Below are 10,998 nucleotides of genomic sequence, written 5' to 3' on the forward strand. Positions count from 1 at the left end.
TTGGAGTTATGCTTGGTGGTGTAACCTGTGCACTTCACCTCAACATTTACAATATATGCTGAATAGCAAATGCAATTTTCTGAAAGATCTTTCAAGATGAAATTTCCATGACCAATCAGTCCTCCATAAACACAGATAATCTATGGCCTGGTTATGATAAGCAGAGTACAGAAATTGTAAGAGTAAAATGACTGACCAAGAGCACAACATCTCTCCCTGAAAAATCACTCACACACACACACACACACACACACACACACACAGCTATTTGAAAATAACAAACCCAGACTGGCAAATTCTAAAGTCTAGATTACTTGCAGAGTGGAGTGTGATACAAGAGCCATGAGTGATGGGCAGAAGTAAAATGGAAAAACAAAACAAAACAAAACAAAAAAAATGTAGTTTTAATACAGAGTGTGAACCTAGAATACAGTTAAGATTTTTTTCCCTCTAATTCTCAAATTAATTCTAATGGCTGAATCCTTCTGATATTCTTGGTGCCTGGGGAAGGGAGGAAGTAAGAATTAACAAGAAGCCAAGAACAGTCACTGTAAAGGAGGCAAGAGAAGAAGGCTAAACATTGGGAACTAGAGCTCACTGCAGTTAGAGATGATAAAGTCATTCTTACCTCAGAATCTATAAAAAAAGTTGTTCACGTGGGTTGGGCAGTAGTGCAGTGGGTTAAGCACACATGGTGCAAAGCGCAAGGACTGTTGTAGGGATCCCAGTTCGAGCTCCAGGCTCCCCACCTGTAGGAGGAAGGGTCTCTTCACAAGCAGTGAAGCAGGTCTGCAGGTGTCTGTCTTTCTCTCCACCCCCGTCTCCCCTTCATCTTTCGGTTTCTCTCTGTCCTATCCAACAACAATGACAGCAATGGCAATAACAATCACAACAAGAATAGAACCATAAGGGCAACAAAAGAGGAAAAATGGCCTCCAGAAGCAGTGGATTCATGGTGCAGGCACTGAGCCCCAGGGATAACCCTGAATGCAAAATAAGTAATTAAAATAAAATAAAAGACTTGTTCAATCTCATTAAACCCATTACTTCAGGCATTCCATAACCATTTAAAAGCAGTAGTTTCTTCTTGTCTACTTTCTCAAGTGTTCTTTGAAGAGAAAAAAAAAAAAAAAAAAAGCTTGCTCTTGCCCCCAGGTGAAAGCATTTCTCCAGGAAGTCACTAGGTCAGTGGTCATGTGGATCAAGAAACCTCCTGAGTGGAAGAGCCTACTCCCAACCGTTCAGTATTGGAGGGGAAGAAAGCGGTGACCCTGCTAAAAGCAAGATGTGATGTCCAGAAATCAACTGAAGTGCCTGGAATAATAACTCTACATTTTAAACTTTGCATACAGGCCAATGCAAGTATTATACATACAGAACGCATGTGCTAAAGCAACAATTTTGGGAAACAGAATCAGGCAAAGGGCTTCCTTTTTACTTTCCTATGGTATCAGAGAAAAAACTCAAGTGCATACAGAGCCATCCCCTTAGCTGTCCAGTTTTTCATTTTGCTGTCTCTGAGACAGCAGAGACAAGAGAGAGCAGATACAGCACAGCACGGCATGGCTCCAAGATCCATGGAGCTCCCCACCCCCAGTGCCATCCATGAAGCTCCTATGTGTATGTGCATGGGCTGGGGTTCAAACCCAGCATCTCACACACTGCAGAGTGGCATGTTCTGTCAGGTGAGCTGTGTCCCGACTCCCCAGGAGATTAACTAATAAGTTCTGTGTTTCTGACTCAGCAGTCTGGGGTGAAGCCTATGAACAGGGCTGTAGGTGAGAGATGTGATGGTCTGGGCCCCACAGCCAGAACTACTCTGCTGACTGCTCACTGAGGGGCAGACTTTCACCCTAACTGATGCACAGCTCAGGACTCCGGACACCTGTGAGTGCACGGGAGACACAGCACAGGGCAGAGGTATGACAGCAGGCTGCCTGGAACCATCTTCCCCCAGGCTGGTACGGGGCACCTAGTACTCACTGCTTACTGTTGTCAACACAAGAAATCAGACCTCTGAGGCAGAAGGACACTGAATACCAGTGATGGCCAAGCAGTACATTTGCAGCATTCATCCTAGCTCTTCTGTATCAGACACACGCACAAAGACCCGGGAATACATCTATCATCGCATTTAATGATCCCAGGAAGCCCATTATCCATCTCCGTCTGAGAGGTAAGGAAGTTGGGAAACAGAGAAGTGAGGCCACTGACACAGCTTGTAAGCAGCAGGGCTACGCCTTTAATTTAGACTCAGGCCCTGAGCCCGAATTCCTAAGCACTCTATTTACAAGTACAGCTCTTCCAATGTCCTCAAGAGGAAGCAAAGATCTGTTCTCTGGTTACTTCCACAACTTCCGCAGCCACCTCCACACTCTGACCCCCCAAAACACTACATTCTTGTGAGGCCCGTAACTGAGGTATGCAGTGCTTGCACTACAGATTCACTGCTCCTGTGGCCTATATTTTGTTTTTAATTTATTTATAAAACAAAAAATATCGACAAGACCATAGGATAAGATCTGCATTATCAGAATTCTGTACCCCATAACCCCGCCCTTTTATTTTTTTGGATAGGATAGAGAAGTTGAGAGGGGAGGGGAAGATAGAGAGGAAGAGAAAGATAGACATCTGCAGACCTGCTTCACCGCTTGTAAGATGACCACCCTCCCCCCCCACCCCCGTAGGTGGGGAGCCAAGGAGTCTGAACCGGGATCCCTGTGCTTTGTACCATATGTGCTTAACTTGGTCTGAACCGGGATCCCCGTGCTTTGTACCATATGTGCTTAACTTGGTCTGAACCGGGATCCCCGTGCTTTGTACCATATGTGCTTAACTTGGTCTGAACCGGGATCCCCGTGCTTTGTACCATATGTGCCTAACTTGGTCTGAACCGGGATCCCTGTGCTTTGTACCATATGTGCCTAACTTGGTCTGAACCGGGATCCCCGTGCTTTGTACCATATGTGCTTAACTTGGTCTGAACCGGGATCCCTGTGCTTTGTACCATATGTGCCTAATTTGGTCTGCCACTGCCCAGGGGTCCCCTGGGAATCCACTATGTTTTCCTTAGTGATTTAACATAGTTTTACAAAATTATCAGGTTTTAGGAGTATTTTTCAAACCCAGGCATGATGGATATAAGTCATTTGATTTAGTTCTTAAGCTAAAATTGTCTCGATCATGAGAGAATGAATGCAGGGAGTCATCTTCCCTTCCCCCAAATATCCTGGCCTCATTTACACATTCTCCAAGACAACTGGCAAGAAAGCACTTAGAAAGTATCTCCAGCAATCACCAGTTCATTACAAAAACTGAACCAGGAGTTTTCTCATGGGGACAACCTACTCCATGAGCTTATCCTGACGTCTGTATTAAGGCAATGTTTCCAAAAATGTGCTGCTGTTGTTGTCACCAGGGCTTCACTGCTCCAGGGCAACTTTTTCAGACACAGAAAATGGAAAGATACCCTAACACCAATGTGTCACACCTCCAGTATGGTGGCGGCCAGGTTCGAAGCTGGTCTGTGCACATGGGAAAGCAGGCGCATACTATCCGGGTGAGCTATCTTGCGGGTCTGAAGTGTTTCCAATTTTTAATCATTCACACAGAAAATCCCATTCATTCACTTACTTGACTGTTGCCTCCTGACAGGAAAAAAAACAAAAACAAAAATACAGTTTACCAGGTACCAAGAACTTAGTACACTATACAAATAAATGCCAGGCACGCTAAGCTTGAAACACTAAGAATTACTTTCTGGGGACGGGCGGTGGCACACCTGGTTAAGCGCACATACTACGGTGCACAAGGACCCGGGTTCGAGCCTGCAGGGGGAAAGCTTTGCGAGAGGTGAAGCAGTGCTGCAGGTGTCTCTCTGTCTCTCTACCTCCCCTCCTCCTCTCAATTTCTGGCTGTCTCTATGCAATAAATAAAGATAATAAAAAAATTTTTTAAAAAAAAGAATTACTTTCTGTGCATCCCCTCACTGTAGCTTCACGATATTGTAAGACTTCTCAGAAGAAAAAAACATCGAGGCTCAGGTATATTAATAATTTCCCTTACAGAGCACAGGTGGGGAAGAGGGTAGAGTGCAGGATTTGCATGCACGAGGCTGTGAGTTGAAGCCCTGCCACCACACATGCCAGAAGCAGAGCTCTGCTATCAGTTTTTTTTTTTTTTTTTAGTATCATTAAAAAAAAAAAGCTTCTAGGTATTTGGGCTAAAAGCCACACTGAAGTTTATTTACATAATCCCAGGACATTCCCCTCTCACCCCGAGGTTTCCAAAGTGAGGTGCTGGGTCAGGCTGCCCAGTAGAGGAAGCTGCAGTCACCTGAGGGCAGTGGTCATCAGCAGGCCTAACTCCACACCAGTCTCCATCCCTGATCTGTAATTCACCACTACAAATGAAGTCCTCACACCAGGAAAAGGCAAGTGCTCCATTTAAAGCCAGCCTAGTAGATACAAATCACTTCAAATGACAGTTTAAACCTGGTCATTCAAGCAGAGGGACTTAAAGATACCCATCAAACCAGTGGGGGACTATTAAAGGGCTTATGATGATGATAATGATGATACTTATCACAAGTTCTTAGCTACCGAATGGGAGCTACAATTAGAGCCATTCTGGGGCACAGAGAGATGGTACCGCACGATTCAGCTGTGATCTGTGTGGGTTTTGGCTATGTTCAAAAGATATGGTAGGGAGCTGGGTGGTGGTTGAGCACATATATTACAGTGCACAAGGGCCCAGGTTCGAGCTCCTGTCCCCACCTGCAGGGGAGAAAGCTTCATAAGTGGTGAAGCAGGGCTGCAGGTATCTCTCTGTCTCTCTCCCTATCACCTCCTTCCCTCTTGATTTCTGACTTCTCTATCCAATTAACTAATCAATTAAGATAATAAAAATATTTTTAAAAAAGACATGGTGGGGGGGCATGATGGTGCACTTGGTTGAGTGCACACGTTACTATGCAAGGACCTGGGTTAGAGACCCTACTACATGAGTAATGATATGTCTTTAGTCGTCTATCTTTCTCTCTGTCCTGTCCAAGAGAATAAAAAGGGAAAGAAATGGCCATTGGGAGTAGTGGAATCATAGTCCTGGCACGAGACATCACAGCAACCCTAGTGGCAATTATTAAAAAAAAAAAAAAAAAAAAAAAAAAAAAGACATGGCCATTTGTGACGGACTGATTAGCACTGGGATCCAGCTAGATTCCTGCCTGTCTCTATAGCCATAACACATTTACAGAGGTCCTTTTAAGTGCATTTTTCTGTAAGAAGAAATGAATAGACCTGAGATTATAGTGACAGAGGAAATGACATTGGTCAATACCACATATAAAGGTGGGGAAATCTATATGAAATTCAGTTAACTATGGTTTCTACTTCCCTGTCAGCTTACCATTTTGAAAAATAACATTACAGACATCCAGAAATCACTCCCATTTACTGTTTCAGCAAAATCAATCAAATACCTAGGAATAAAGTTGACCAAAGAAGTGAAAGACTTGTATGCTGAAAACTATGAGTCGCTACTCAAGGAGATAGAAACTGATACCAAGAAATGGAAAGATATCCCATGCTCATGGATTGGAAGAATAAATATCATCAAAATGAACATTCTCCCCAGAGCCATATACAAATTTAATGCAATACCCATCAAAGTTCCACCAAGCTTCTTTAAGAGAATAGAACAAACACTACAATCATTTATCTGGAACCTGAAAACACCTAGAATTGCCAAAACCATCCTAAGGAAAAGAAACAGAAATGGAGGCATCACACTCCCAGACCTTAAACTATATTATAAAGCCATCATCATCAAAACAGCATGGTACTGGAACAAAAATAGGCACACAGACCAGTGGAACAGAATTGAAAGCCCAGAAGTAAATCCCAACACCTATGGGCATCTAATCTTTGATAAGGGGGCCCAAAGGATTAAATGGAAGAAGGAGGCTCTCTTCAATAAATGGTGCTGGGAAAACTGGGTTGCAACATGCAGAAGAATGAAATTGAACCACTTTATCTCACCAGAAACAAAAATCAACTCCAAATGGATCAAAGACCTAGATGTCAGACCAGAAACAATCAAATACTTAGAGGAAAACATTGGTAAAACACTTTCCCATCTACACCTCAAGGATATCTTTGATGAATCAAACCCAATTGCAAGGAAGACCAAAGCAGAAACAAACCAATGGGACTACATCAAATTGAAAAGCTTCTGCACATCCAAAGAAACTATTAAACAAACAGAGAGACCCCTCACAGAATGGGAGAAGATCTTCACATGCCAGACATCAGACAAGAAACTAATCACCAAAATATATAAAGAGCTCAGCAAACTCAGCCGCAAAAAAGCAAATGACCCCATCCAAAAATGGGCAGAGGAAATGAACAAAACATTCACCACAGAGGAGATCCAAAAGGCTAACAAACATATGAAAAACTGCTCTAGGTCACTGATTGTCAGAGAAATGCAAATTAAGACAACACTAAGATACCACCTCACTCCTGTAAGAATGGCATACATCAAAAAGGACAGCAACAACAAATGCTGGAGAGGATGTGGGGACAGAGGAACTCTTTTACATTGCTGGTGGGAATGTAAATTGGTACAGCCTCTGTGGAGAGCAGTCTGGAAAACTCTCAGAAGGCTAGACATGGACCTTCCATATGACCCAATAATTCCTCTCCTGGGGTTATACCCCAAGGACTCCATAACACCCAACCAAAAAGAGGTGTGTACTCCTATGTTCATAGCAGCACAATTCATAATAGCTAAAACCTGGAAGCAACCCAGGTGCCCAACAACAGATGAATGGCTGAGAAAGCTGTGGTATATATACACAATTGAATACTATGCAGCTATCAAGAACAATGAACCCACCTTCTCTGACCCATCTTGGACAGAGCTAGAAGGAATTATGTTAAGTGAACTAAGTCAGAAAGTTAAAGATGAGTATGGGATGATCCCACTCATCAACAGAAGCTGACTTAGAAGATCTGAAAGGGAAACTAAAAGCAGGACCTGATCAAATTGTAAGTAGGGCACCAAAGTAAAAACCCAGTGGTGAGGGGTAGACATGTAGCTTCCTGGGCCAGTGGGGGGTGGGAATGGGTGGGAGGGATGGGTCACGGTCCTTTGGTGATGGGAATGGTGTTTATGTACACTCCTAGCAAAATGTAGACATATAAATCAGTAGTTAATTAATATGAGAGGGGGAAATCAATTGTATGTCTCAAAGGTTCTCAAAAGACAAACTGAATCTTTTTAATAGATAGGCTACGTATTTGATATGCGGACTCTCTCAAAAGCCTAGACCAAGTAGATTAGAAGCTTCCAATAGCACAGCTATATACAAGATACTGGGTACTGTACAGCAAACCATAACAAAGGGACTTTTCAAAGTTAACCCAATTAACAAATAATGTGATGATAATATTAACTATTGATTGTCTTTTTGAACCCTAAGACAGCAGGAACCTCACATCTTCACTATAGAGCCCCTACTTCCCCCAGTCCTGGCACCCTTGGATAGGGCTCACTTTCCCGTATGCTTCTCCCAATCCATACCAAATAATATTGCATCCGCCGATCACAACCTAACCAAAGCAACGATTGCCATCTCAACATGCTTCACCTCAGTGTGTATCCAGAGACTTCACGTGTGGAATGACAACCCTTCAGCTTCATTACTCGGGTGAGACCTTTCCTTTTATAGTACACTCTAATTTCATCTCAGGTAGTTCTCTTTCTAACAAAGTCCCATAACCTAGACATACACCAGTTTCTGTGAGAGAGAGCGTATGTGCACACGTATCCATAAACTACTGCAAAATATATACCTGAAAGCAGGATTACACTAGAGTTTGCAGTGAGTACCTCCCTAACACTTCCTCTCCACTATTCCAGTCTTGGGATCCATGATTGCTCAACAAATTGTTTGGCTTTGTATGTTAACTCTCTTTTCAATCACCAGGTTCCAGATGCCACCAGGATGCTGGCTAGGCTTCCCTGGATTGAAGACCCCACCAATGTGTCCTGGAGCTCAGCTTCCCCAGAGACACACCTTACTAGGGAAAGAGAGAGGCAGACTGGGAGTATGGACCGACCAGTCAACGCCCATGTTCAGCGGGGAAGCAATTACAGAAGCCAGACCCTCTACCTTCTGCAACCCTCAACGACCCTGGGTCCATGCTCCCAGAGGGCTAGAAAATAGGAAGGCTATCATGGGAGAGGGTGGGTTATGGGGATTGGGTGGTGGGAATTGTGTGGAGTTGTACCCCTCCTACCTTATGCTTTTGTTCACTAATCCTTTCTTAAATTAAAAATTTAAATAAAAAAAAAAAAAAAAAAGTCCTGCAGGAGCAGTGAATTCGTAGTATCGAGTCCCAGCGATAACCCTGCCAGAAAAAAAAAAAAAGAACATTGCTGCTGGGTATTGGTCAGCAGCACTCTGTCCATTTGTGAGACTTCTCTGCGTCTGAAAGACTATCGAAATAAAATATTGCCAAAATACAAAAAAAAAAAAAAAAAAAGAAAAGAAAAATAACATTACACACACACACACTCTCTCTCTCTCTCTCTCTCTCTCTCCCTCTCCCTCTCCCTTTCTCTCTCCCTCTCCTTCTCTCTCTCCTTCTCTCTCTCTCCCCCCCTCCCTCTGGAGTGAAAATCAAAACAAAACAAAAAACTGACATGGTGGTGGTAGAGAAAATACACGTATTCCAGGATGCCTTTCTGTTTTCAAAATAAATTTGAGGTTTGTGTTATTAAAATAGCTTAGCTGCATTTAAAAGCCGCATCCAATGAAGCTGCTAGATAATAACTGCTATAAACCCCCCTGTGGCTTTTACGAAATGTGAGACTTGTTATAAAAATCACCAGGAAAAAGAAATCATGTAGATTTACCTTCTGGTGACTTGGACAATAATGAAGTTACAGAGCAGGTCTTTGGCTGCTCTTTTCATCAAAGCACCGTCCTTTCTTCGTGACTGAACGCGTACTCCTCCTTCCCTGTCTGAATGTTAAGTAGGGCCTGCTTTGACAAGCCCCAACTTGAGAGGGAACTAATGTGCTTTAATATGGATGCATAGAAGCTGCTTCACATGAACTTTTCTTTTAATTTATAAAATGGAAACACTGTCAAGACCATAGGATAAGAGGGGTACAATTCCCACCACCAGAACTCCATATCCCAGCCCCTCTAGATAGCTTTCCTATTCCTCATGCACCTGAAGTTGCGGCGCTGGCCACAGAGGCTTCCCAAATAGCCATTCCACGTACAACTAAGGCAGCGCCACCAGCCCACCCTTGAAGTGAGATGAGACAGAGGGCCGCCAAGAGCCTCTGCGAAGAGGCCTTTAATAAGAAACAGCTCACAAAGCCAAGTTGCTTCATTAGGTGTGAAACACCTGAAATGCTCTTCTTCAAATTTAGAAACACCTACTCCACCATGATCCTTTCAAAAGGGTTTTTTTTTAGTGACTACTTTATAGACACTCAAACCCCAGTAGGATAATCTTGGATTACCAAAACATGGTTCCTACAAGTTTAAAATAGAACACGCATATCAAAAATATTATTAGCAGCTCTACAAATGAGAGGGATTTCTTTTCCCCCTCCAGGGTTATCCATGGGGCTAGGTGCCTGCACTGTGAACACACTACTACATAGTATCCACTTCTTTTTTGTCGTTGCTGCTGCTGCTGTTGTTGCTGGATAGGACACAGAGAACTTGAAAGAGGAAGAGAAGAGAGAGAGGAGGAGGAGGAGAGAAAGACACCTGCAGACCTGCTTCATTGCTTGTGAAGTGAACCCCTTCAGGTGGGGAGCCGGGGACTCAACCGGGGGCTGGAACTGGGATCCTTATGCCAATCCCTGCGCTTCCCACTATGTACACTCAACCCAGTGCACGACCACCTGGCACCCGGGAAGTTTTTTAATATAAAAATAAATTACTATTAAGTTAGTTCAGCCTGATAGAACCAAGCCAATTAACACATTAAAAAATGAAGGCAGATACAAAGCTGCCTGTACTGATTTAACAGAAGCTTGTAAAAACTTGTCAAAAAAGGGGGGGGTCACTGTTACAACTCTAAGCTCCTGGAAACTCAGGACGGTGATTTTCAGAACTTGGAGTGATTATTTTCTACTTTTCAGGCTATAAGGGACAGTGTCTCTCTGAACTGATGCATAGTTATTTAGGCACTTAGAATTCTCATTATGAGTAGCACATTGTTTTTATTTTACCTATTTAAATTTTTTCTTGCCATGTAGGCTTTTTGTTCTTTAAATCTTTATTTATCTACTGGGTAGAGACAGCCAGAAATCTAGAGGGAAAGGGGTGACAGAGAGGGAGAGAGAGAGACAGAGAATCACCTGTAGCACTGCTTCACCACTTGTGTCACTAGAAATCCAATGTGCTATCCACTGCATAACAGAACCACCTACTTCACCACTTGTGAAGTTTTCCCCTTGCAGGTGGGGACCAGGGGCATGAACCTAGGTCCTCGCGATTTGTAACATGTGCACACAACCAGGTGTACCACCACCCGGTCCCTCCGTTTTTATTATCTAGGGACCATTGTGAGGAATAGCCAAAAGTTCCACCCAAGTCCATGTATCTCTAGTTAACCTCACAGGGCATAGCATCCCCTTCCCAAGAAAACTATTAAAATTATAGCTGTCTTTATTTGTTTAGGAAACAGGCATTAGAAGAAATGAATTTGATTTTCACCTATTGGTTTTCAAACTAAACAGATCTTTTCTGTACAAAGCCAGAAAGAAAATCAACTAGTGTGGATATTTCCTCCAGGTGAATGTAAACACTAAGCAACACCTACAATATATTTACTACCTTCAACAAAACTAAGCGCAGTCAAAGGATAAGCCTATCTCTTAAACAGTAACAATTTGGATTCAATTTGGTAAGGTGCCATCTACTTTCTATTTAACTATTTTTCATTCAAGAAAATGTCAGCATCT

At 43.0% G+C, this 10,998-nt stretch overlaps 1 protein-coding gene across 12 annotated transcripts in view; it reads right to left on the bottom strand.

Annotated features, from left to right (window-relative positions):
- MED12L (mediator complex subunit 12L) overlaps positions 1 to 10,998 on the bottom strand; it is a 300,870-nt gene that overhangs the window by 92,842 nt on the left and 197,030 nt on the right. The gene's annotated exons all lie outside the window — the stretch shown is intronic.

Source organism: Erinaceus europaeus, chromosome 9, assembly GCF_950295315.1.
Source record: "Erinaceus europaeus chromosome 9, mEriEur2.1, whole genome shotgun sequence".
Taxonomy (NCBI): domain Eukaryota; kingdom Metazoa; phylum Chordata; class Mammalia; order Eulipotyphla; family Erinaceidae; genus Erinaceus; species Erinaceus europaeus.